Raw genomic sequence first — 27,142 nt, 5'->3', positions numbered from 1 at the left:
ATGTGATAGGGGGCAGCATCCCCAGTGTCGCGTTTCCTGCGGACCCTCCCTTCCAGCCCAGCCACCAATCCTCAGGCGGCAACCTGAGATGTAAACAAAAGCATCCTCCCAGGTGGGCTGAGTTGTCCAGCTGTCCCGCCAGAGTGAAGTCTGGGAGCCACCAGCCCCTGCTCCCTCTTTTCTGGGTCCCCGACAACAGAGAAGATCTTGGTGTGAGTTGGGGTTTTTGTTGTTGTTTGGTTGGTTGGTGGTTTTATAATTAGGTCTCTTCATCAGTCGAGGTTGCATTTGTTGAATCTACCCTATATGCAGGAATAGGTGTTGATCTTCACTTTGAAGTCAGTAAAAAAGCCTTTCAGGTAGGTTGACTCCAAACTGCCTCCAGGTTTAGGGTTATCAAACACGAACTCGACATAAAGGAAAAAAAAAATGAGGAAGAGGTACAAATGAAAAACCTGTCATTCACAGTTAAAGTCACTTTAGGATCAGTGAAGTTGGGAATAACTTGGTAGAATTTAACCATGAGTGGGGGATCTCCAGTAATTTCTTTTCTGGGACTTCAATTTAAACATAATTCCCAGTATATATGGAGAAAGAATTAGGATATAATAAACAACACTGTAATTTTAATTCTGTTTATTAAAAGCATTAACCTACCACTTTAGGGAAAACTGTTTACATTAAAACTATTTTCTGATGTTAAGCAAAATTCTTGTTTCAAAGAAGGTCTGTGAAACAAATATGTTCACAACCCTCTGTTTATTTTAGTATTCATTTGTCATTCTTTGGGGAAAAAATAATCTCCAATGGAGAATTGATGCCACGGTTCAGCAAAATTACCAGGCAACACAAATTGCTTTCTGAACTCTGGCATGGCCAGTATCACTGTATTCAGAATGGTAAGTCTCACTGTTTGATCATACCATGAAAGCCTAGAACCATCTTCTCTTACTTAGAGTTTCCATTGATTAAAACACCAGCAGCACCTTAGCACGTCAAAAAACAGGATAACAACAAAAATTACCCAGATAATGTATAATGATCAGGAACACTTAAAAAACAACATTAATACACACACATGCATGTGCACATACATATGCATCAAATTGTACTAAAACCATCCAACAATGCAAATTCAACAGAAGGATGATGCAATAAATACCTTCACTGGGGTTACCATTTTGGAGCCTAAATATAAATAAAAATCAGTATCTAAAAAGTACTTGTTTTGGGGTGCCTGTGTGGCTCAGTCAGTTGAGTGGCTGGCCCTTGGTTTCAGCTCAGGTCCTGGGATGAGCCCCACATAGGGCTCCCTGCTCAGCGGGGAGTCTGCTTGAGGATTCTCTCTCTGCCACTCCCCCTGCTTGTGTGCCTGTGCTCTCTCTCTCTCTCTCTCTCTAAAATACATAAATCCTTAAAAAACATAAAAATAAAAAAAACACTTGTTTTATGAAAGCGGATTATCCCCCTCCTGACCATTTATGGTATACCTCCTTAGTTTGTCATAACAAGAAGTTTCCATTCTGAGAAATTAGAATATATCAGAATAATTTTCAGGTCCCTTTAAATTTGCTGAAACTAGATTATGTTTACACTATCACACCTCCCATTGATTCTTATTTTATAAACATAAGCATATTTTATAAAGCTACTAAAGTGTCAGAATTGGTAGGATTGAGGGAGGATTAGTGACACATCAAGACAGCTGTGTATTTCTCTCTGCCTAACCTAACATTAAAGACAAAACCCAGATTTCTAAAATGAGAAGTCATTCTAGAGAAAACCAAATGAAGATAATATCATGCAATTCAAGACAGATACTCGTTAACTGTGCAACTATTCAACTTTTTAATGAACTGTTTAATCAATCCTTGGCATCTATATCTTAATACAGAAAAGATAAAAAACAGTGTTTCATTGCCTCATTTGCTGGAGTCCAATGGGTTACCCATCTATATAAACTGTTAATATCAGGTGTGTGTTGAGGTAAAATGAGATGCATTCATCTGTGAATCAGTGAAGAGCTGGACAAAGTTCAAGTATATCATCTTTTGTAGCTACTGTCCATTAGAGTTTAAGAAGAGCTCAAAGTCCTGTCTGGATGGTATGAGACAACTGACAGCCCTTTATCTTCCCTGCTACAACCCAAACCTTGAGTCATTGACAGCTCTGTTGAACCTACCCAACAATCTTCAAAGGTCTGTTCTAAACCAGTCTTTGAAACGATGAGAAACAGCCCGAACCAGCAACATGAATACACCTACAGGACCACAGTGTAAAACACATTTGATTTATCATCAGATCATTCACTGGCTCTGGAGAAGTTAGCTTATTTGACTCTCAGAGCTACCACCTATGAGCTATGAGACCTTGGCCAAATCACTAAGTTCTTAGTGACCCATTTTCTCCTTCTGAAAAATGGAGCACATTTCTTGATACATTGTTTTCCTGACTTAAGTTATTTTCAGACAGTGCTAAAAACTCACCTAGTGATGGAGGAAAATGAAATGTTTGCAACTGAGAAAAAAGCTTACAGAGCAGATAGCATTTACTACCATCTTGACAAAGCTGGCTTGAGCAAAACTCTCTGCTCTAAAATTATATTAACACATTAACATATATTAACACAAAATTATATTAACACATCAAAGCTCTCTGCACTAAAATCATATTAACCTAGGAATGGTTATTAGTTTTGTCATTAATACTTTTCAAGAAAACTATATGGAAAAATATTCCCCAAATATAGTCTTTTGAACCAAAGCTAATACTTGAAAACAGTTCTGTGCTCCAGTAAGTTTGGAAAACACTGTGTTGAAAGTTATTGTGGGATTCCTCAGAAGTTTTAATCAGTCTCTCTAAGGAGCATACAGTATTTCTCCATGACTGTGAGCCCTTTTTGGAGGAACATCTCCCAGGGCTGATGATCTAGAGTATACCGATTACCAAATTTTAGCATAAAGGAATGCTTGATGAAGGAAATAGAACACAATAATTATTTAATGACGTAGGACAGTGCTATAAAGTTCCTTGGTTTATGGACTATTGTTAAGAAGTTTGATGGCAGTGATTTTAGTACACTTTGTGTAAGTATTTTTCTTTGATAGTAGACTTTTAACATGGATTATTTTTCCAATTTATAATTATTATAATTAGTAAAATGGCTTTAGGCTACAAAGCAACTTAGCATATATTATGGCACTTGATACTAAAATAAGCTAACCATAATATTATTATTTTCCCCATTCAATGAGAAAGGAAACTGAGGTTCAGGGAGGTTAGGTGATTTGTCCAAAGACACAGAGCCAATAATTGGCAGACGGGAGCATGAACCACCGCTTCAAGTTCAGTATCTCCCACAGCTCATCTCCCTTTTCTTCTGAGCATTTTCTTTTCTAAGACTGATAACTGTTTTCCTGCCTACAATGTAGCAAACCCTAAAGGGCATGCTTAGCCTTAAAATTATGATTTTTAAAAATAATTACTATAAAAGCAATTATCTCTTTATCATAATTGCATGAATTCTAATGTCAGTATAATGACTTTATTTTATATGAATTTGAACTTGATTTATGTGAGAAACTGAGTAATACCAGGAACTGTATTTATGGTTGAGTTTTAGTGTTATGTTCTCTAAATGGGCTACTATTTCTTACTGGTACTAGGAAAGAGATAGCTGAATAGATCACTCACCATCTCAGTTTCTCACATGATGAAACAACTAGCAACTGGATCACAAAACAAAATATCAAACTAGATCTAGGATCTCAGAAGACCCAAGTCTCATGTCCAATATTGGGACGCCAGGAGCCAGATGCTGGGGTCCCCTCCAGGAGGTGAAAAGGGAAAGCAGAGCCCACATGTCACACAAAGATAGCTCAGAGAGAAGAATGTGCATTGTGTGGTCAGCATTCAACACCAGCCCCAAGGATGTCAATTTCTGTCTTTCTGGTCTGGAAATGGCATTACATGCAGGCACCTACCTGTCAGAGTCACCAAACACATCACCTTCCTTTTCCAACTTGACATTCATGACACCAATCAACTATAACCATCTATACAACCCATATTCTAAACTGCTCGCTTCCTCCCTGCTTCCCAACACCATGGTCTTCCGTGCCTTAGTGCTTTTGAATGTATTCTGTCCACTTTCTGGAAGCCCTTGCCGCTGACTCTGCCCGTCAACTTCACTTTTACTCATCTTTCAAGACCCAGCTCACATATCACCACTTAAGTGAATGAAACCTTTCCCGACTCCAGTTATCTTTTTTCTTGGAAGGCTGGGGACATGGGGTGGGGTGGGTGGGGGAAGTTCAAAGAAGGCTGGAAAAAGAGAATCAGCATGTTTTGGACACGGAACTTAGTACTTATAATCACCCCGTGAGGTGGGTGCTTTTATCCCCACTTTTCAGATGAGAAAACAGAGACTGAGTTAGGGGGCTTGCAAGAGGCAGAATTTGAATTGGGACTCAGGTGGACAGGATTCCAAAGCTCTCCTCCTTCTGTCCCATGATTAAACTTGCCCTCGTTTGGGTTCCCGAAATATATCATACTGCACAATTTGGCCCCCATTAGACTTCGGGCCCCTCAGTAGTCAGTCCCTGTTATTCTTTAAAGATTTTATTTATTTATTTGAGACAGAGAGAATGAGATACAGAGAGCATGAGAGGGAGGAGGGTCAGAGGGAGAAGCAGACTCCCTGCCGAGCAGGGAGTCCGGCGCGGGACTTGATCCCGGGACTCCAGGATCATGACCTGAGCCGAAGGCAGTCGCCCAACCAACTGAGCCACCCAGGCGCCCTAGTCCCTGTTATTCTTATCTGTGTTCCCAGCATTTGCCGTAGCATCTGACACTAGGCACTGAGTACATCTATATCCAACGAGTGAGTGAGTGAATGAAGAATGCCCCGTGGTTTGCATATTGCAACAAACGCTATCTACTTCTGAGTTGTCAAGTAAAATTACCTGCGATTTATCCCTAACGATAATTTGTAGCTTTTCTCTGTTTTTTTCCCTCCTAAGTCAAGAGTCACCATGATTAGGTGCCCAGCTCTAGTTTCGGTGCCCAGAGAGAGAATGATGAAATGTGCCAGGCGACCAGCCACTCTGAGGTGCTTTGCACAACAGGTGTTTGAACAGGGACTGACATTGATCTGACACAGCCAGGAAGCACAATAGCATGACAGCTTTCGGAAAGGGGTATCAAGGTGCTCCAAAAGCAAATTTTACCCCTTGTGACATTCCTGCGAGAGTTAGAAACTTATTCATGTCAGTCTGAACCTCATATTTTCTTTATCTGGAAAAATCAAATGAAAAGACTTATCACCCCAAACCAGACATGTTTAATGAGAATTACTACATTAAATACATTTATAGGTACAAATATACGTACAAAAATATATGCATGAGGGCACCTGGGTGGCTCAGTTGGTTAAGCGACTGCCTTCGGCTCAGGTCATGGTCCTGGAGTCCCGGGATCGAGTCCCGCATCAGGCTCCCTGCTCAGCAGGGAGTCTGCTTCTCCCTCTGACCTTCCTCCCTCTCATGCTCTCTGTCTCTCATTCTCTCTCTCACAAATAAATAAAATCTTAAAAAAAAAAATATATATATATATATATATATGCATGAACTCCAAATGTACAAGAGACAGACAGGTGAAGTGAAACACTTGGTTTCTGATTTCTAGACCCAGATATCCTAGGTTTGCATTCCAGCTCTGACACTTATTAGTTATGCGGTAATTAGGCAAATGATTAGCCTCTCTATCCTTCAATTTCCTCATCTGTTATTTGGGGATAACAGTTGTACCTATTCATGGAGTTGTTTTAAAAAGTTCAAGTAAGTCACTTACACCACATACTCTTTTCAAATGGAAAATGCTGATAACAGTTGCATCATTTGTTGGTGAAAAATTCTTATAATTACCCCAGAATTTTATTCAGGTCCCCTGGGCCTGTTTCCTCATCCCTAGTACAAGAGGGCAGACTATTTGATCCTTGCGTCCTATGTGATCTACACTCTACAAATGAATAGCTTCTGGCTGTTCTTTTATTCCCTTGCTACCGCAACAAAACCCCAGTTTCCTATTTGCCTTCTGAGGAGATGGAAGACAGGAAATGATTATTAATCCACTTCCTAATTTTCAGAAGACTAAATCTGAGATAAAACAAACCAAAACTTGCCAAGTTCCATGAAAGCATTTAACTTTTAGTCTGCAAATGTAGGAGAGAGATGGTGTGAAAGAGGACAGAAATACATGCTCACTTCTGCACTGTCCTCTAACATCTGGCTGTCCCAATGCTGTAGTATTGCTTCATTCTTTCTCATTGTATAATAGCTTGTTTGCATGGTTCCCCTTGAGACTGTAAGTTCTGTTGCTGTTTTGTCAAGATGTATTTGCTGAATAAATAGATGAATGGTTGGGTAAATCAACTGATGCTTCTCTGTTTTTCAAGAAGTTGAAAAGTTGAGTAATAAAAAATGGACTTTTATCAAACAAAAGCATTTCAGATTAAAATCCTACTGTGAAGATAACTTTGGCACTTCTTGGTCTTAAAATTATAACCTGGTGTTATGGGGGGCCTGTCTTACTTCATTCTGGAAGGGGGGATATCCCTAACCTATATGGGACATTGGAGAAATTAAGTCTTACTGAGATCATCTTCTGTGTCTTTCCATCTACTGATCAAGGCAGAGTCCACCTTCTATCCTTCCCAGTGGGGAAGTATTCTTCCAGCCCCTTCTCTGATGAGATGCTCAGCAAAGTAGGAGGTCTGGGCCCTTCTCTTCTCTAGCAATCCTTCCTGGTCAGCCCTCAACAACCCACAAACACAGGACTATGTAGAGATGTTAAATTCTGAAGAGTGAGGCACATCTCAGAGGGATATTCCAAAGTGGAAGGTTGAAGGTTGAAACTGTGACTAATTTGATTGTGCAAAGGAAGGCTTCGACACAAAACCTCTTGAACTCTGCCTTCACTTGAGACGTTCCTCTGCTCTGGACTCTGCCTTCCCATAGGTAGCCCTCCATTCAAATCTGGTGACCCCATCTCCTCCCTCAGAAAAACCCAGTCTTTTCCATAGCTGCTTATCTTATCTATGACACTTACTGGGTACCCGCCTAGTGCTAGGTGCTAGGGACAGACTTGTGAGAAACAGACATAATCCCTGTTCTTGTGGAGTTTATAATTTGGTAAGAGAAAATATTTTAATCAAAGTATGACACAAATAAATCAAAAATGACAAAGACTACAGTGAAGGAAGGATGTACTGGGCCCAGGGAAGGACTTCCTTGAGAAAATGACTCTTGAGGATGGGCGTGAGGAAAGTTTTTGTTTCTTAAGACAGTGGTGGATTTAGCATGTTCATATGCCCACAGACAGCCCATGCCAGCGTTTGAGCTGGTGCTCCTGAGATAGTGGAAGGGCAGATCCGTCTCAGGTAGCAAGAAGGACTCCTCTCCTGAAGAGGACAAGCTCCTGTGTCCAAAATGAGATAAATGTGGGATTGTGATTCTAGGTCTGTCTCCCTGCCAGTAAGAGCCATGGACTGGCTGGTCTGTTACTTGGTCCCCTGTGAATCAACACATCTCACAGAGACGTGCCTTACTCACCTAGAGATAACTGGAGTTACTTTTCCTTTTGCTTGATTCTTTAAGAATAATAGAGCTTCTCATCCCACCCTAATATTGTGCTTTTGACTCATTTTCTGTCCTGCTTTAGACCGGCCACATTGCAGTAAATGTCATAGCATCTTAGTTGTCAGCAGCTGCCCCCTTTGCTGTCTGGAAGGAATGATCCAGCTTGATGGAATCTTTTTGACCCTGAATTCTCTGCTAATGATCGAGGTGGGAGAGGGAAGAATCCTTTAGTTCAACTTGCCATAGAGAGTTCAGGAGCAAAAAAAAAGATTCTGGTTCTTGTAAAAAACCTAACTGCAAACTGGAGGGGGTATCTGAGCAAGGTATCTGAGTAAGGGGGTACCTCAGTAAGGAATTAGCCTCAAATACGGGACATTGAGTACCTCCATTTAGAGAAAGATATGGTACATGAAACAGAGGTCCCTTAAACCTTAAACAAACAAAAATGGTAAAGTCAGTTTGGAAGTGAGATTTACAGTCAGTCCTGCATTTTTTTTTTTTAAGATTTTATTTATTTATTTGACAGAGAGAGACATAGTGAGAGCAGGAACACAAGCAGGGGGAGTGGGAGAGGGAGAAGCAGGCTTCCCGCAGAGCAGGGAGCCCGACGTGGGGCTCGATCCCAGGACCCTGGGATCATGACCTGAGCCGAAGGCAGATGCTTAATGACTGAGCCACCCAGGCGCCCTCCCTGCATTTTTTCTTAAACTTATGTTGACATATTGCAGCATGTAGTACGTTAGGAAAGATGTGTTGCAATGTTCTGCAATATTTAATGTGTAAAGGACAAAGTCACACCTCAATCCCATGTTCTGAGTTTTGTGGGGCTTTTTTTGTTTTTTGTTTTGTTTTGTTTTGTTTTTTACTCCTTAATCCCCACCACCTGTTTAACCCATCCTCTGGTAACCATCAGTTTATTCTCTATAATTAAGGGTCTGTTTCTTGACTTGCCTTTCTCTCTCTTATTTTTTTCCCTTTGCTTATTTGCTTTTTCTTTAACTTTACATATTAGTGAAATCATATGGTATTTGTCTTTCTCTGACTTATTTTGCTTAGTATTATACTCTCTAGCTCCATCCATATTATTGAAAATGGCAAGATTTCATTCTTTTTTATGGATGACTAATATTCCATTACACGCATACACACACAAACACACACACCCCACTTCTTTATCCATTCATCAACCAATGGACACCTGGACTGCTTCCATACCTTGGCTATTGTAAACAATGCTGCTATAAACATAGGAGTACATGTATCCCTTTGAATTAATGTTCTTGTATTCATTGGGCAAATACCCAGTAGTGCAATTACTGGATTGTAGGATAGTTCTATTTTTAACTTTTTTAGGAACCTCCATACTGTTGTCCAGAGTGACTGCACCAGTTTGCATTCCCACGAATAGTGTAAGAGGGTTCCCATTTCTCTGTATCCTTGCCAACATTTATAACCTTATTTATTTGAATCCTTTTTCTTTTTTTCTTGATTGGTCTGGCTAGAGGTTTATCAATTGTGTTTTTTTTTTTTTTTAAGATTTTATTTATTTTTTTTAGAGAGCGAGCGAGAGAGAAACAGCATGAGAGGGGAGAGGGTCAGAGGGAGAAGCAGGCTCCCCGCTGAGCCGGGAGCCCGATGTGGGACTCAATCCCAGGACCCTGGGATCATGACCTGAGCCGAAGGCAGACGCTTAACCATCTGAGCCACCCAGGCGCCCTAGAGGTTTATCAATTGTATTGATTCTTTTTTTTTCAAAGAACCACCTCCTGGTTTCATTGATCTGTTCTATTGTTTTTTTAGTTTCTGTATTATTTCTTTCTGCTCCTGGTTTCATTGATCTGTTCTATTGTTTTTTTAGTTTCTGTATTATTTCTTTCTTCTGTATTATTTCTTTCTGCTTCTGTATTATTTCTTTAGTTTCTGTATTATTTCTTTCTGTAAATTATCATTTCCTTCCTCCTGCTGGTTTTACATTTTGTTTGTTGTTCTTTTTCTAGCTCTTTTAGGTGCAAGGTTAGGTTGTTCATTTTAGATTTTTCTTGCTTCTTGAGGTAGGCCTGCATTTCTGTGAGCTTCCCTCTTAGAACCGCTTTTACTGCATCCCAGAGGTTTCAGACCAATGTGTTTTCATTTTCATTTGTTTCCATGTATTTTTTTTTAATTTCTTCTTTTATTTCCTGGTTGACTCATTCATTGTTTAGTAGCTTGTTATTTAACCTCCATGTATTTATGGTCTTTCCTGATTTTCTCTTATGATCAATTTCTAGATTCATAAGAGTTTTGTGTTTTTTTAATGTAACCACTTTTTATGCTAGCAATTTAACTTATAACATAAAGGGAGAATCCTACCAAAGGAGTGAGCTACTATGTAAGTCTGTCATCGTGATACTGACATTTGGTTTCCAAATATAAATCCCGAATATCCTCATCAAACCAAATCTTCTGCTCATAAGCCTGTTCTTATTTAAATATCAGCAACTGAATGTTTAGGGCAAGTAGGCCTTTAGGTACCACCTAAACCAAAACCTACAGAGTAGCCCCCTCTGCTTGCTTGCAAAGCAAGCCCTGGAAAGAGCTGTTAGGGTTAGCCTAAAAGGGATCCTGATATGGGAGAGGCATCACCCTTTCTGGAATTGACCTTGGCTCCAAAGATGAATGTTTGGCATCTGTCTAACATATCTTCCACTTTCTCTTGCCCCTTGGAGTGTGGTGTGTGTCTGTGGGGGGGTAGGGGGGTGAGAGGGCAGTGGCCTCACATTTTCATCCTTCTCCATATCAAAGCCTGTTCAACTACTGGGTATTTACTCCAAAGATACAAATGTAGGGATCTGAAGGGGTACGTGCACCCCGATGTTTATAGCAGCAATGTCCACAATAGCCAAACTGTGGAAAGAGCCAAGATGTCCATCGACAGATGAATGGATAAAGAAGATGTGGTATATATATATATAACGGAATATTATGCAGCCATCAAAAAAAAATGAAATCTTGCCATTTGTAACGACGTGGATGGAACTGGAGGGTATTATGCTGAGCGAAATAAGTCAATCAGAGAAAGACATGTATCATATGACCTCACTGATATGAGGCATTCTTCATCTCAGGAAACAAACTGAGGGTTGCTGGAGTGGTGGGGGGTGGGAGGGATGGGGTGGCTGAGTGATAGCCATTGGGGAGGGTATGTGCTATGGTGAGCACTGTGAATTGTGCAAGACTGTTGAATCACAGATCTGTACCTCTGAAACAAATAATAAAATACATGTTTAAAAAAAAAAAAGAAGAAGAAGATAGCAGGAGGGGAAGAATGAAGGGGGCGGAAATCAGAGGGGGAGACAAACCATGAGAGACGATGAACTCTGAAAAACAAACTGAAGGTTCTAGAGAGGAGGGGCATGGGAGGATGGGTTAGCCTGGTGATGGGTATTAAAGAGGGCATGTTCTGCATGGAGCACTGGGTGTTATACGCAAACAATGAATCATGGAACACTACATCAAAAACTAATGATGTAATGTATGGTGATTAACATAACATTAAAAAAAAAAAAAGCCTGCTCAGAGGACAGACCTGATAAATCCCCCAGCTTTGAGGTGTGAGGATTTAAAGTACTATCTTCTATGTATTAAGCAACCATTTACTGAACACTTTTATGCTGGATAATGCCTAAGATACAGAGAGACAAATTAGACATTCTCAATTTTTGAAAATGTGCAATCTAGTGGAGGGGCCATACATGTAAAAATAATTATTTTAAACTAGAGTCATTCTTGCCACAGGGTAGAGAACAGTGCTCAGGAGCACATCTGGAGGAATGCGGAAGTAAGCAGCCTTATGGTTCCAGTTGGGACATGGTAGGAAACATCTCCGTACCTTCCCAAAAGCGGCATGGTAGTGTTTAATGTTAATTATTTTCTCTGGCACTCGAAGCAGGCTTTTTTCTTAATGATGTTTAATATTAACAGAAGAATAAAACAATCTTTAGGCCAAAGGGCCTAGAACCTCTAAATAGGAATTTCAGATACCAGGAAGGAACATGCTGTATCCCTATAATCCCAAATCAGTGACAGGTCTGTGCAGAGGTTTGTACCAGATTTATCTAGAGCACAGGGTAAAATAGAAACTCTCAGACTCCATTCTGGAGAAGTTGATTCAGTAATGTTGGGCTGTGGCCTTTGCCTCTATAGTTTAATCACATACCCCAGGTCACTTTAATGTATGGCCAAGTTTGAAAATGGCATGATCTCTTGAAATGCCTGAAATTATACCAGGTTGGGGCATGTCTATTTGGAAGGCCAGCTCCCGCCCTTTCCTGGGACCATAGCTTAGTGTCTGAGAGTGACTTAAGCCCCAAACAGATGGGGTTCGTTGTGTTTCAGTGTCCATATGTGTTACATGGATGCTGCTTGCTCCAGAATCCTGGTCCATGAACTTCAGCAGGATGGGGCCTGGGACCAGATCAATAGTTTGCAAAGCAGGGTCCCTGGATGGCTACTCGAATAAGGTAGGGTACTTGTGAAAAATTCCCTAATCCTACCCCAGGCCTGTTGAATCAGAATCTCAGGAATGAGCAGGAATCTAATTTTAACAAGTTCAGTCCATATTTAACATATTTCTCAAGTGGTTCTTGCTCCTACTGAGAACATCTAGACCAGGCTCACCCACCGAGGAGACAGATTGAAGGGCTGTGTCAGGAAGGTGACAGGTCCAGCTGGCCAAATACAGTACCTACAGGGTCTGGTGACAACTCACCATAGTGCGGAGGAGTGAGGGCTCCATGCAAAGGGTAGCTGAGGAGGAAATTCCAGGTGGTGTTGTGGGGAGGGTGGAGGGAGGCCCTGACGTAGGAGATTCAGGAAATACTTTGGTCATGGATTCTCTCAGCAGAAGGACCCTGGTTACAGCACTGGGAATTGGGGGCAGGACACCAGTCTCTCCAAGGAGACCGGGGTCCAAGGCTGATTCCCAAAGAAGAATTAGATGGAAGAAAAATGAAGCAACTTGATGTGAACTCTGGGTACAGCAGTGACTCCAGGTGGAGTCTCTGAACATAAGATTCCTCTGAACTGAGTTGAAATGGCTTCTGCAGGTGGAAGTCAAAGGGCCACCATGAGTAAAGGGAGACGTAAGGCCTAGGAAGGGCAGCACTCGACAGCCCGGCATTGCTGGGAAGGCTGAGATGCAGAGGAGGATGACCACAGCATTCTAACTGCTGGAAGAAAGTCATGTCCCTGAATTCTGGGGTGATCATTCTAGAGTACCATCTTTTCATGGTCCAGTCCTACAGAAAATGATTATAAGAAAACAGAACCCTGAGTAGTTGCAAAAAACCTGTCATTTCTATTTTCACTTATGAAAAGCAGCTACTTTATACAGCCAATAAAATTAACTTGCAAAACTTTTGTCCATTTTAATAACAAAAAGGAATGAACAAAAGAATATAAAGGACCATGCGTAACTAAATACATAAGTAGATTTTAGTTAAAACAATGCCATTCTGGAGGTGTTTTTTTAAAGATTTTTTTTTTTAAGATTTTATTTATTTATTTGAGAGTGAGTGACAGAGTGAGAGAGAGCGTGAGCAGGGGGGAAAGGCAGAGGGAGAGGGAGAAGCAGACTCCCCTCTGAGCAGGGAGCCCAATGCAGGACTTGATCCCTGGACCCTGGGGTCATGACCTGAGCCGAAGGCTTAACCAACTGAGCCACCCAGGAGCCCTGGAGGTGCTTTTTAAAAAAATCATTTTATCAGTAATTTGTGTTATGGGAATTAGAGTAAATAACAAATTTTTTAAATGTGAAATTAAGCAAAAGGATAAACTCATCCACTGTCTCTTTGTGCATGTCTAATGTATAAAGGCATTAGACAGAACCTTAGCATCCTAAAAATTATGCTTTTTCATTCATAGATATTTATTACCTATTTATCTTAAGATACAATGTTGTATGTACCACCATATAAGCCTAAATTTAATAGAGGTTAAATAATACTATATTATATACAATGTACAATATGTAATATATGATATAACATGTTATAACACTTGTTACATGATATATGTTAACTGCACGATATATTACATATATACATATGCATACACGTATACGTTTATACATATATATTATTACATATTAAATGTATGTATACACATATATAATATATACAAATATATGAACTCTCCAATCAAATTAACAGAAGGAACTGGTTCTTCTCCTTTCAAATGCCCCAGTTACTTCCAAGTATGTCCAAAGGGGACCCCTCACACATTTCCACAGACCAATCACAGTGGTCTGCCGTAGTCAACACCCTGTTCCTCCTTTCCTCCTCTGGCACCCATTCTACCACAGCTGTCCAAGGAGCCACTTGGAAAAGCTCAGACGACATCCTGGCTCACACTCACAGTGTGGTCTCCAGAATGCCCATGCATCAGCCCCTCCTCCTCTAGGTCAGCCTCTAGCCCTCCAACCATAAAAGCCTTCTCCACACATGTTAATGGCAGGAAATGAGTAGAGGGGCCTGGGGCATGGATGGGGAGAAGGGTCTGGGACCTGGCAGCTTCTAGAGTGATAGCAACCAAGCTCAAAGTGTGACTTTATCAACTGCTGAACCTACACTTGGAGTATGCTTTAGCACTGGAGAAAATAATCATGTCATGTTTTTAATAAGCTTTTTGGACAACTACCAAGGAGTATTGCCTCTCATTCCTATGGTCCTTGAGGCAAAAATTGCTTGTAGGCAAATATTGTTTTTCCTCTACATGAGATAAGAAAAGAGGGAAGTATATTGGAAGTGCTTATAATGCTAATATTTTGTTCACTAAATTTGTCCTTTTGGCCAATCATCTGTTTTTACTGCTGTGGAAAACACATACAAAGATCCGATATTAAAATTTCATTTAAAGTCATAGGAAATGTGGCTTCCCATTCCTGCGTATTAAAACCTCACACATAAGTACAGTAACTAATAAATGACGAAGTAATTGGGACACTTGTGGGGCTACGATGTGTTTCAAGTTGAGAGAGAAAGGCCTTCACTTTAGGAAGCTGAGGCCCCCACGTCCTGCGTCTGGGAGAGAGTTGCCCTGCCTTCCTCTCTGGGACCCCAGTATTAGAGACTGGGCCAGGGGTGCCTCAGGTGTAAGACCAAGGAGGGCAGATGGGAGGAGCTGGTTCCGCTCTCCTGGCCTCACGCTGGGTGTCTTCGGGGTCTCCTTGGTCACCCAGCACCTGAGACCTCACTTTCTGGCTCTGTGCCGATCAGGGACAGACCTCCTGCTGCATCTCCAGGAATATTCACTGTTCTCCACGCACTAAAGGTTAGGCGCAGCTGTGCCCGGAAGTGAAAAAAAGATAAGATTCATGACCACCGGAAAAGAGTGATGTGAATATAGTCCTGTCTGACATTGAAAACAGAGCACTCTAGGCTCTCCTGACAAAACACACCGGAATCCCACGGTTTACAGGATTTCTCCCATTTCTCCATCCTTCTCATGCAGCCTCTGACAAGAAATTTGGAGATCAGCTCTCTCAGTAACATCTTTACCCAAGTGCCTGGCCTTGGGGTGAACAATGCTTCAAAAATGCTGAGATGGAATTTCCAAGCAGTCACCTCAAATTCCTGCAGAACTGTGTTCATGGAGATGTTAATGATGACACTAACACATGTGTGGGGACAGGAAGAATCTGGGCAACTCAAATCAATGAGGTAGTTCCCTTTGACTTCATCTTTTTTTTTTTTTTTTTTTTTTTGCAAAGGGAAATGAAGTTTTTTATCCACGCAATGACTATTCTTTCAACATCTGTCTTCTCTCTACTATGACACAGTACAAACATGAGGAAGAAGCTCACAATTTCATGGGGGTGACAGACAGAAGTGGGTTTTCAAGATGGTAGTGGAGGGACAGAGGCATGCTAAGCGTAAGGTGCCCACCCAGAGCCAGACATGGAACTTGGCACCTGGGGGCAGAGGGAGTCTTAACCTGGGAGAAGAGGTGTCCTAACCTGGTGCCTTAATGCGGGCTTCTCTATGGAAGTGCCACAGAGCAGGGGGCTTGTTAACAGCGGAGATTTATTTCTGCAATTGATAGTCTGAGATCAAGGTGCCAGTGTGGTGGGGTTCTGGGGAGATCCCTCTTCTAGTTGCAGATGCTAACATCTCTTATGGCAGAAAGAGGGCTGGTGAACTCTCTGGGGTTCCCTTTATAAGGGCACTCATCCCATTTATGAAGTCTCCACTATCATGACCTAATCACCTCCCAAAGGTAATTATCTTCACATTGTGGGTTAGGACTTCAACAGATGAATTTTGGGGAGACACATTCAGTCTATAACACCTGAGTCTCAAAGAATCATGAAGGATGGGGGCTAAGAGCAGCATGGTCTTGCTGTCAGATGAAGGTAGACATGGAATCCAGAAGAAGCACTCCCGTTAGACCAGAGTTCTACAAAACGAATATTTCTCTGCAAAAACATAGAGTTTGGGTTTCAATTCAGAGGAATACTTTTTCCTTACTTCTTGAAGGGCACTTACCAAATGTGTCTTCGTTGGACCAATTTATTTAAAATAGTTCAGGTGTAATTAGTTGGTTTCTTAGTGATTTGGCAATGGAACTACTTCTGAGAAGACTTTGTCACTACAATTAGTGATTGCCAAGTTAGAATGTGAAAGATAATACGACGGCAAAAAAGAGACTTGGGGGTGCCTGGGTGGCTCAGTTGGTTAGTGTCCGACTCTTGGTTTTGACTCAGGTCATGGTCACACTTAACATGGAGTGGGCTTGGAATTCTCTCTCACTCTGCCCCTCCTGACTCATGCTCTCCCACTCTCTATCTCTCCCTCTCAAAATAAAAAAGAATAAAATCTTTAAAAAAAAAAAAAAAAGAGAGAGACTTGGTTCTGTTGATGAATAACATGAATGAACACCTGTGGAAAACAAGTTTTCTAGTCTGTAAATGCCTCATAATCAGTTGTAGTAAAGAAGCTGTCTCTGGAGAGCACTGTGTCCTTCCCCAAAGTGCTTTTCCTGTACATCCTTTCATTAAATCTGCTGATTTTACTGAATAGCTTCCCGAAACAAGAACTTACATATACTTACAGTTGTTTATCGGCTGCTTACTATGAGCTGGGCACCAGGACCAGCACTTCCCATGCTGTTCGCCTTGTTGATGCTCCCCCGTGAGATAAGAACTCTACAGTCCCACATTACAAAACTCACACAGCAGACTCCACCAGGACTCCTCACTGCCTCTTTCATCCCATGACTATGCCTTTGATATTATCCTTGTAATATTATGTATCCTATCACATTCCAACTATTTTTAAATATTTTATATACTGACTCTTCCTTCATTGGTTGGTAGATCAGGTACACCTTACTTGGTTTAAAAAGATTCTTCCAGTACAGTGTCTCACTGGATTCTGAGAATCAGAATTCTCAGAAGCGTGAGCAGCTGTCTATTTCCGTGGCTCTGGGGAGCTCACCTGGGCTGGTAGCCTGGTTCCACTGCTTACTACCCGAGCGAGCCATTTTACTTCTCTGTGCTGCCCTTAGCAAAATTGGGAGAGCAATGCTGTACCTCATGAGGCTGTGTGAGGGTGGAAAGACCATACCTAAAATGGAATAAAATAGTGCCAGATGTAGTAAATACTCAGTAAACACTAGATTTTAATATTATTGTTCTTATTGCTGTCATTGATTACCATTACTTTCTCACATTTGCATTTGTAACTAATACTTTCTAAATCTATTCTCTTACCTGTAATTATATGAGATATGTTCATGTAATATATTCATATTATATATATTATTTACTCATATAAAAATAACTTGCTCTCTTTCCCACCATCTATCTGCCTCTAAACTTGTTACTCATCTGCAGTCCTCAGCTCACGTGCATTTTCCCCCTTGAAACCCTTCCTGACCCACACATACATCTTCGTTATCACTCATGGCACTTGTTACAGTTAGTTGCTTACATATCTAGCTCCCTGATAACTCTGGGCTCATTAGGATCAGGGAGCATGCCTTTATTTATCCTTTTGATCTCAGTCCATTGCAGATTTCCAATTTTTTTCAGTTAATGAACAGATGACTGAATTAACAACGCTAGAGGGATGATATTACTCATTTTAAAAATAAAGTCTACACATCAGAGCAGGAAGAGGCTTAGAAATAACCAAGTCGATTCCCTCTATTCCCATTATCCCTTCCTTTAGAGATGAAGAAGCGGAGGCACAAAGGAGTAAGACTTATCTAACATCCCATTGATAGTATGTGGCCAGCATATGCCCATGGAAGTGCATGGCCCTTGGCAGACAATCAGAAATAGTTGCCAAACAAGAAACCAAAATCCAAATCCTAGGTCTTTTTTACTGCTTTGTCCCTTTTTGTCATGAGTCATTATATCAGTGAAGATGCTTTTAGCTACAATTAAGAGAAAATGCCACTCAGGTTGGCTAAAATAATACAGACCCCTATTGGCTCATATGATTCAAAAATCTAGAGGGTAGGGTCGACTTCAGGGCTGGTGTGATTCAGCAGCTTAGTGATATCATGGTTTTCTCTCTATGTCTCCATCTTGCCTCCTGCAGTATGAGTTTTATACTAAAGCTGCCTTCTTCTTAGAGGTGGCTGCCAAGTACTCTCAGGGCTAGGTGCCTGACATCCACATCCAGAAAAGAGAGAAAGTGAGGGAACAGTTGTGGATGGGGATGGGGGTTAAGGATGTGGGGGGGAGTGTGAGTCACTGCTAATGGGTATGAGGTGTCTTTTTAGGGTGATGAAAACATTCTCCAGTTGTTGTGGTAATTGCTATACAAGTGTGAGTATACTTAAAAACCATTAAATGGTACACTTGAGGTGAATTGCATGGTATGTGAATTATATCTCAATAAACTGTTTTATTGTTATAAGTGAGGAAACCAGCGCTTTACCTGATAGCTCATTCTCTGCCAATACCCAAGAAGTTTTGTCTGACCTTAATTGAAATTTAAGCTTGCTTTATCCCAAGTTATGTACAATCTTCAGAACAGCATGAATGTGGACACAGGGGAGATGTATGGTTCTGCTGTGCGTGAAGTCTGAAGGCCATTAGGAGAAGACCGAAGAGAAGGGGACGTGGACATCGGGGACACTCCTGTACCTGAAGGGGAATTCTAATGGAACTCAAGCATCCGTTTTCCCTTCTTTCTTTGGATTACCTCCTTTAGCATTATTGGGGGAAGTGGGAGGACTAAACTTATGTCAATTTCTTTTGTTTTTAAAAAAATTGTATTTATCTCTTCAAAGAGCAAGAAAGAGAGAACGGGCATGGGAGGCGAGGGGCAGAGAGAGAGAGAGAATCCCAAGCAGACTCCCTGCTGAGCCTGGAGCTGGACACGGGGCTCGACCCCACAACACCTGACATCATGACCTGAGTCAAAATCAAGAGTCGGATGCCCAACCAACTGAGCCACCCAGGCGCCCCGACTTATGTGGATTTCTTTTTTTTTTTTTTTTTAAAGATTTTATTTATTTGACAGAGAGAGAGGGAACACAAGCGGGGGGAGCGGGAGAGGGAGAAGCAGGCCTCCCACGGAGCAGGGAGCCCAATGCGGGGCGCGATCCCAGGACCCTGGGATCATGACCTGGGCCGAAGGCAGACGCTTAACGACTGAGCCACCAAGGCGCCCCCTTATGTGGATTTCTAAGCAGTCTACTTGACTGCTCATGTTCCACTCTGTTCCTCAGCTTTCGGTAGCAGGCCACTGTCTACTGTACTGCTCTTTTCAGCCCCCAATTCAAGGATTCCAGTTGCTCTCAAAGAAATGTTGCCAACCTCACAAGGGCGTTTGTGGAGATGTGTTAGTTTGCTGGCGCTGTTGTAACAAATTATCTCAAACTGGGCAGCTTAAAACAACAGAAATTTATTCTTTCACAGTTCAGGAGGCTGGAGGTCTGACATCAAGGTTTTGGCAGGGTTGCTTCCTTCTGGAATGAATTCCATGCCCCTCTCCTAGCTTTTGACGCCTGCAGGCAGTCCTTAACGTTCCTCCTTGGCCAATGGGTTTCTCTAATCTCTGGCTCTGTCTTCACATGGTCTTTTCATCCCTAGGCTTGCTTCCTTTCTGCATTTTAGAAAGGACACTAGTCACTGGATTTAGGGCACACCCTATCCAGGATAATCTAATCTAGAGATCTTTGCCTTAATTATATCTGCAAAGGTTTATTCCAAATGAGATCACATTCTGAAGTTCCAGGTGGGGCATGAATTATTGGAGGACACTATTCAACCCACTATAAAAAGTGAAGGAATCCTTCCATTGGGCCTACCTATGCTTTTTTCCCTTCTATAATATCATTATACACAGTTATGTGGGTTCATCAGATTTTGCTGAAATTTGGCAAAAACAAAAAGGAACTATTAGCCTATAAGGGAAAAACAATTATAACCTAACCATGATTTTTTTGGAACCCAATAAAAGATTCCTCAAGAAATTAAACCTTTCATAGCCATCATGCCATGAATAACAGACCTTCTACCTCAGGCCCATGAACCATGGAGGAGGGCTCCCTTCTTCAAGCCTTCACGGTACAGCTAGCTGTCCCTTCAGTCCTCCAGGGATTGCCCTCACCCTAGAGCCCTTCCCTTTCCCCAACACGTAGTCCAAGGGACTCGGTCATCATTAACCATTTCCCTAAGTCTGAGTTATTTAATACTAGAGGAACACCATAGGGATGAGTCCAACAGAATGGTCCAAGGTGGGGCTGGCAACCTTGCAGTTCAGTAGGAAAATCAGGGCTGGGTGTAGCACTCCATACAGCACCCTTTTGAGCTACAGCTATGCCCCTTTCTTTTTCTAATTGTCTCCACATCTCTTCAGCATAGTTTCTCAAAACAATGGAGTTTGTTTTCTTCTAGGTACTGTGAGAAAAGGTCCATCATTGGGCCATACATCCCTTAATATAAGGGCCAGAGTAGGTTTTTAGAGGTGATACTCTTCTACAGTCCTCCCTTACCCATTCTTGGGGGTAGTGGAGAGGAAGGGACAGTGGTTTTCGTGGTAGGAGGTGGTACTGGGGAGACAGACAATGGTTTCATTGTCCTGTTACACTACCAAAGTCATTTCCGAGTAGACATCACTTGTAGATCACTAGTCTTGTGTCAGACATAGTTTTTTTCCAAATTTTAAGTATATTCTTGCATATAGAGGGCTATTCATCTATTCATTAAACCAGACGAATGACTTTTATGTGCAGCCAAAACAAATAATATTGGCCAACTTCTTGCTTCTCATTATCCTGAAATATAAATAGAGCCAAGATTTTATTTGTTATAGTCTCTATAATGTTGGAAATTCCTGCAAACATATCAGCATAATCTTTCAGGGCACATCTTCTTAGGTTGGGCCGAAACCTTTCCTTTTGGGACCAAGCAACTCCTTGGCCATATCTCTAATCATTTATTTTTCCCTTAACTGCTTCTGGTATTTAATTTTCTGGCCTGAATTTTTATTGACTTAGTCTTTATTTCCTGGAACATTTATTGTTACTGTTTAATTATGAAATATTTCATTCATACAGAAATTACAGAGACATACAACAAGCACCTATGTGTCCACCCCTAGACTTAAACAAATGTCAATACCTTGCACGCTTTGGAATTTTTTTAAAAAAATAAGTAAAACATTACAGATTCATGGGGGACCAGAGAGGTGCATGGTTTTTTATTTTGTTTTTTAACCTTCTTACTGATGTTAATATTTCAAAATTTGGTTAAGAGAAATTTTATTTTAAGAAGTTGCTAAATTTCTTCAGAAAATGTTTTTCTTTTAAATGATTGGAAAGTGAGTCCTTTCAATGATGGCATTCTGGATATCTCTATCCTAGGCCTCTTCTCACTCTCCAGTTCTTCCAGACTTGTCTCATTCATGCCCATGCCTTGATTCCTACTCTGCTGATGACTCCTCAGTTCCTCTCTTCAACACAGGTCTCTCTTTGGAATTCTAGACTGGTACAGCCAGAGATCACCTTGTTGTGCCACGAGCCCTTCCATCTTAACATAACCCACCAAACCTATAATTTCCTCCAAGCGCTTTTCCCTATCTTGGCAAATGGCACCATCACTCATGCAATTAGGCATCTCCAACCCTCTCCTGCACATCCCCTGTCTGTGCAGGAGAGATGCACAGACATTAAGCAAATAATTACACACTTATTTAGGTCAGTGCAGAAGTTGGGACTCTGGGACTATAGCACTTCTTTAAATCTGTCAGCATGTCCTACTAATTCTACCTCCTCAAACAGGTATCAAACTGATTGACTTCTGTCTTCCTCTGTGACCACCACACTAGTCCAAGGCACCATCACCTGCTCCCATGATAGCAATAGCTTCCTGACTCTTCTCTATCATTCCTGGGGCCCTCCAGCAGGTTCTCTACATGGTAGTAGATTTTCAGAACACAAATCTGATAAGACTCCATCCTGCTGGACTCTGATTCATAAGATAAAAAAGAGTGGTGCATGGTCAGCATAGTTGGGCCCAGGCTACTCCTCTTGGACCCTTCTGTTACCCTCACTGTATGCCCCAACTGCTAGGTGTTGAAAGCAATATGCCTCTTCTTCTACCCAGAGCCTTTGCGTGTGCTGTTCCCTCCTTAGGAAGGACACACCCATTTATGGGCTTCACTTCTATTCATCACTTAGATCTCAACTCACGTGTTATTTCTTTGGGGAAGCTTCCCTGACCCCCCAATCTGGGTCGAGTTTCTTTACTATCAGTTCGTATTCAACTGTACTTTTTTTGTCCTGGGACTTTTCTCAGGTGTAATAATATACTCTTTTATTTATTTGATTAAAATTGGTCTTCTCACCTCCTCATCCCTTATGAATATATTGTAAGATCTAGGAGACCATGAATAAATAAGTGAATCTCAAGCTACATGGTTTATAGGTAGCCTCACGTGGATCATGTGGAAACAAGTGGGGTAGTGCTGATAACAAAGTTATGGCATTTGGGATTTCCATTGCTATGATCTCTCCCTCCTCTATTTCAAAAATAACATCAGACCATAAGCTAATGATACCACTTGTGTAATAAGGTAAAGGAGGGGAAAGCTCCTGGCATAAGATGTTTGATGAAAGATAGACTTTAGGGCGCCTGGGTGGCTCAGTTGGTTAAGCGACTGCCTTCGGCTCAGGTCATGATCCTGGAGTCCCTGGATTGAGTCCCGCATCGGGCTCCCTGCTCGGCAGGGAGTCTGCTTCTCCCTCTGACCCTCCCCCCGCCTCATGTGCTCTCTCTCTCTCAAATAAATAAATAAAATCTTTAAAAAAAAAAGAAAGAAAGAAAGAAAGAAAGATAGACTTTAGATTTATTTTTTGGTATCTTAGGGAAATGTAAAGAGTTGTGAATCCAAATTCTTGGTGTACCTCTTAAGTGTTCTTAGAGTGTCAGCCTCAGTTTCAGCCTCTCAAGTGACACTATGCTATCTTCTAAGTGAGTTGTAATAACTAAAAATTTTACATCCACAGCACCTGTACCATCGTGAGGGTGGGTAAATATTTGCAGCTTAAAGAAATAACTGAAGACATAAATTAGCGAAAGAGAAGCACCCAAATAGCAAATGCTCCACGAACTGTAACCGTAGTAATATTATAAAATGATGGGAAGGAATGTTTTCTTGTAAGGAAAAGGAAGCAGTGAGCTAGTGTGGTAATAAAAGATTGAAAGTCAGTGGAGAGCAATCCTGGACAGTAATCCAGAGCAGGCTTTGTGTCCACGCATGGTGCCTGGGCAGCTTCGCGCCATTAACTGCTCAAGAATGGGGAGACACCTCCCGCCGGTTGCCTACTGATACGTGAGGTCCACAGGCAGCTGTAGATAACAATGAGTGGAGACATGGGGCCTCACAAAGGAAAGGAAACGATGAGCCACAGACAGAGGGGCAGAACCAGCAGAGGGGTGGGTATGTTGGAGAGACCAAATGAGGAGGCAGTGGTCAGAGCTCCAAAGAGTCAGCTCAGATGGAAACAAAACCATGTCCTCTGGATCTGATAACCAATACGGAGGTCGAGGATGACTTTGGCAAACACCATTTTCAGCAAAGTGGTGGGGCGGAAGGCAGAATCAACTGAGCCAGTCAGTGAGTAGCGGGCGAGGAACACAGACAGGGAGCTTGGATTCATCTTTCAAGAAGTGTGTCTGGGATTGGCAGCAGAGAGACTGGGTGGGGTACGCTGAAGGGGAGATGGGGTTGAGAGAGAGGTTTTTTGTTTGGTTTGTTTTTAGGTGAAGAGGCTTAGCATATTTATAGTCTGAGAAAGGAACTGGAATTAGTGTGCTGGGGAAAGAGAGGATAATTAATAGCTTGAAGTTCTGAGGAGGCATCAGAGGGCCAGTCCAGCCTTCATCAGCCCCTGGAACACTCCCAAATTTTAAAAAAATTGCATTCTCGATATCCCTTCTCCATTCGATATGGCCCTGGACCCTCTCTCTTGGTCTGGGCTTGCATGTGTATTCTTGACCTCCTGCTAGATTCCCCACACCTTTCACTTTGCCTCTTATTTTCTTTAGCCTGCTCTCACCCTGAAGATCTGATGACAAATTTAGCTTGTCTGGCACACAGCCACCGTTCCCCTTGGCTGCTCTGCTGCCTTCACCCTCAGCTGTTGCAACTCTTGGCCATCCTGAGCAAAGGCCCTGCCAAGCGCCCCCTCCCTGACACGTCCACATGGAGAAGTGCTTCCAGGAGGAGCTCCCAGCAAGAGGAGGGAATCTGGGTGCAGGGGGAAGGTCAGCTGGGAGGCCGGCAAGAAGGTGAGGAAGAGGGGAGCCAGCGGAATTTCCCAGGGAGGGTGACTTGAACAGTTCCCTTCAATCTGATTCTGTACTATTCTGTGTTTTTTTTTTTTTTTTTTTTTTGCATGACAATATATTGTTAAAAACAGAAAACTTTTGTTTTTAAAGCAAAAACTTATCAATGAGGGGAAGGAAGTGTGTTCATGCATTCATTCAAGATACTTAGGGAGCCCCGGGGAGACCACATGCCAGGTCCTGGGGACACTGGTGAACAGGCTACATCCCCCATCTTGGGGAGCTTTCCACTATGCAGGAGAGATGCACAGACATTAAGCAAATAATTACACACTTATTTAGGTCAGTGCAGAAGTTGGGACTCTGGGAGAGTTCTGCTCTCACTGAAAGGTAGGAGGCAAGGTCATTGCTCAGAGAGGGGCTGGAGCTAGGTAGGGGCCTTGAAAGCCAGGATAATGATTAGGAAGAAGAGTTGCAGGAAAGGAGAGAGCATGTAAACAACAGAGATATGCATACTTTTTGCTTGAAGGTCTCCAAACTCAAGTCCCCCGAGCTTGATTTTGAGCTGGCCACACGTGTCATGTATTTGCTTTAAAAAAGCACATCCCTTTCTTGACACTCTGTTAATCACCATTCTCCTTTTAACGTTGCCAGCGAGGATCTCCTTTTGCTGAACTATCTTCAATTCACAGTGCTTGTACTGATAATAGACAATCCGTGTCTTCAGGACTGTTAAGTGACAGGACAGATCTTTAGATTAAAAGCAATACAACTGTGTCCTTATTAGGTTCTTAATTAGAGTTCCATGTGCTACTCTTAAGAGTCACTCAGCCCTCCTCCCCTGGGCTGTGGCAAGCTCAGAACAATTGCCTTCCCAGGGCATTGGCACCATAGCCCTGGTTAAGCTTCAAGGGTGTATTACCAATAAAATGACTCGAATTTTATCTAGTATATTTGAACAATAACATCTCAGTACACCTTACACCTTAGTGACTAAGGTGTAAATTATAAGTGCCTGGAACTTTTTCTTAATCTTACATACACATTTCTTAATATCATTTACTATTTTACGAGCATATATTTCTGGAATACTGGAAAAGAGAATTTAAAAAAAGGCAGGCATCTCCTAACACTTTTCCTCTTGCAGAAAGCAGTGCTTTATTTCATTGATCCACAGGTTTGATCTTCTGTGTAGTGAATTTCCAAATGTAGTTAGAGTTTGCTGTTGAGTTCTGTACTAAAGTCCGGGTGTCTTCAGATATTAAAGAATAACAAAACAAGAGGCTGTGACAAAGAGAAGTATTTCACTAATATTTTCTAGATAATGGATTCATTTGTTTTGTGCATATCTTGCCTAAATCCCTCCATTCATTTTATTTGTTTTTACAGGAGATATCTATCTGGGGCAGCTCAATCTGTTATGAGCCGTGAGGAGGGAGACAAGGAGAGACAAGATCCATTGCTGAATTTTTAAAAAAACATCTGCATATGTTTCACATAATAGGCAAATAATAAATGTTTATTAAATTGACTTAAATGGAACCGGGATCAAGGGCGCGTGGCTTAGGGTTGAAATGCATGTTGCTATGGTATGCAGTTGAATCAATAGTACTGGGGTTGGGGAGGCGGGGAGAGAAAGGAAGGTGGTGACATCTGAAACAAAGTGAGGACACAGAAGCAAAGTGAACAGTGCACGATTAGGAAGATGGGGACTGGTACATATATCCGTTATAGGTACGGTTAAGTATGTGTGTATGCGTATATGGATATGTGCCACTACACGTATGTGCTTATACGTAGCAGTCTCCTCACGTGTGTAGCATGATAGGGTCAAATTTTAATAAATAAGAAATAGAGTTAGGGCGCCTGGGTGGCTCAGTCGGTTAAGCGACTGCCTTCGGCTCAGGTCATGATCCCGGGGTCCTGGGATGGAGTCCCACATCGGGCTCCCTGCTCGGCAGGGGGTCTGCTTCTCCCTCTGACTCTCCTCCCTCTCATGCTCTTTGTCTCTCATTCTCTCTCTCAAATAAACAAATAAAATCTTAAAAAAAAAAGAAAGAAAGAAATTGAGTTAAACGTCATTGTACCTATTTCTTTCATTTTAAACGAACACGTCGTTTTCCACGGCTCCGCACATCCAGGGTCCTCCCCGTGAAGGAAGGGCACGTCGGTGGCCCCGAAGCAAAGGACAATGGCTGCAAATGGGCTTTCTCCTTTCGATTAAGGGCCTCACTTAGCCGCGGGCTTATGGTCTTTCAACTTCGCACTGCTCTCCAGAGCCTCCTACTGCATTTAGGCACCAGTCCCCTGTGTTTTAGAACACCAGGGTGAAGTCCAAATAAAGGAAACAGTAATAAGCAAGTGCTGGGGCGTTCCTCTCCATTGCCCAGTGTCAGACCCTCTTCCAGCTTCTGGGGAAGTCCTCACCTTGGCGTCTTGGTCGGGCGGCTCCGACACTGCTTATTCTTAAGCTGAATATATCAGCGACTGGCTTTCCTCACCTCCTTTGGAGTGGGGGCCCGAAAGTAACTCAGGAGTCTCCGACACCCCCCCCACCGCTCCCACCCGGGGTCCGGGGAGACTCCAAGGACGTGGTCTTTGGCCGCAGGTGCAGGCGGGCCAGTGGTGAGGACAGAGCCCGGCTTGCCTGGTCACCCCACAGGCTGCAGTGCTCCAGGAGGTGGCAGCCCTCTGGTGGAATGGGGGCATTTTCCAGATC

The 27,142-nt window shown here is 42.1% G+C and overlaps 1 long non-coding RNA gene across 4 annotated transcripts; it reads left to right on the top strand.

The window, feature by feature from the left end:
* Positions 1-126: 126 nt before the first annotated feature.
* Positions 127-26,329, top strand: LOC118008926. 4 transcript variants are annotated; one of them, XR_004678773.1, is made up of 5 exons: positions 127-212; positions 11,412-11,486; positions 15,126-15,334; positions 24,184-24,402; positions 25,813-26,329. It is a non-coding gene; the product is annotated as an uncharacterized LOC118008926 (long non-coding RNA). The 4 variants fall into 4 exon arrangements; XR_004678772.1 differs by having other exon boundaries at positions 24,184-24,426; XR_004678771.1 differs by lacking the exon at positions 24,184-24,402.
* Positions 26,330-27,142: the final 813 nt, after the last annotated feature.

The sequence above is a fragment of the Mirounga leonina genome, unplaced genomic scaffold (assembly GCF_011800145.1).
Source record: "Mirounga leonina isolate KUSES-001 unplaced genomic scaffold, KU_Mleo_1.0 Mir_126, whole genome shotgun sequence".
NCBI lineage: Eukaryota > Metazoa > Chordata > Mammalia > Carnivora > Phocidae > Mirounga > Mirounga leonina.
The sequence above is the reverse complement of the archived record's forward strand: the minus strand, read 5'-3'. Positions and strand labels throughout refer to the sequence as shown.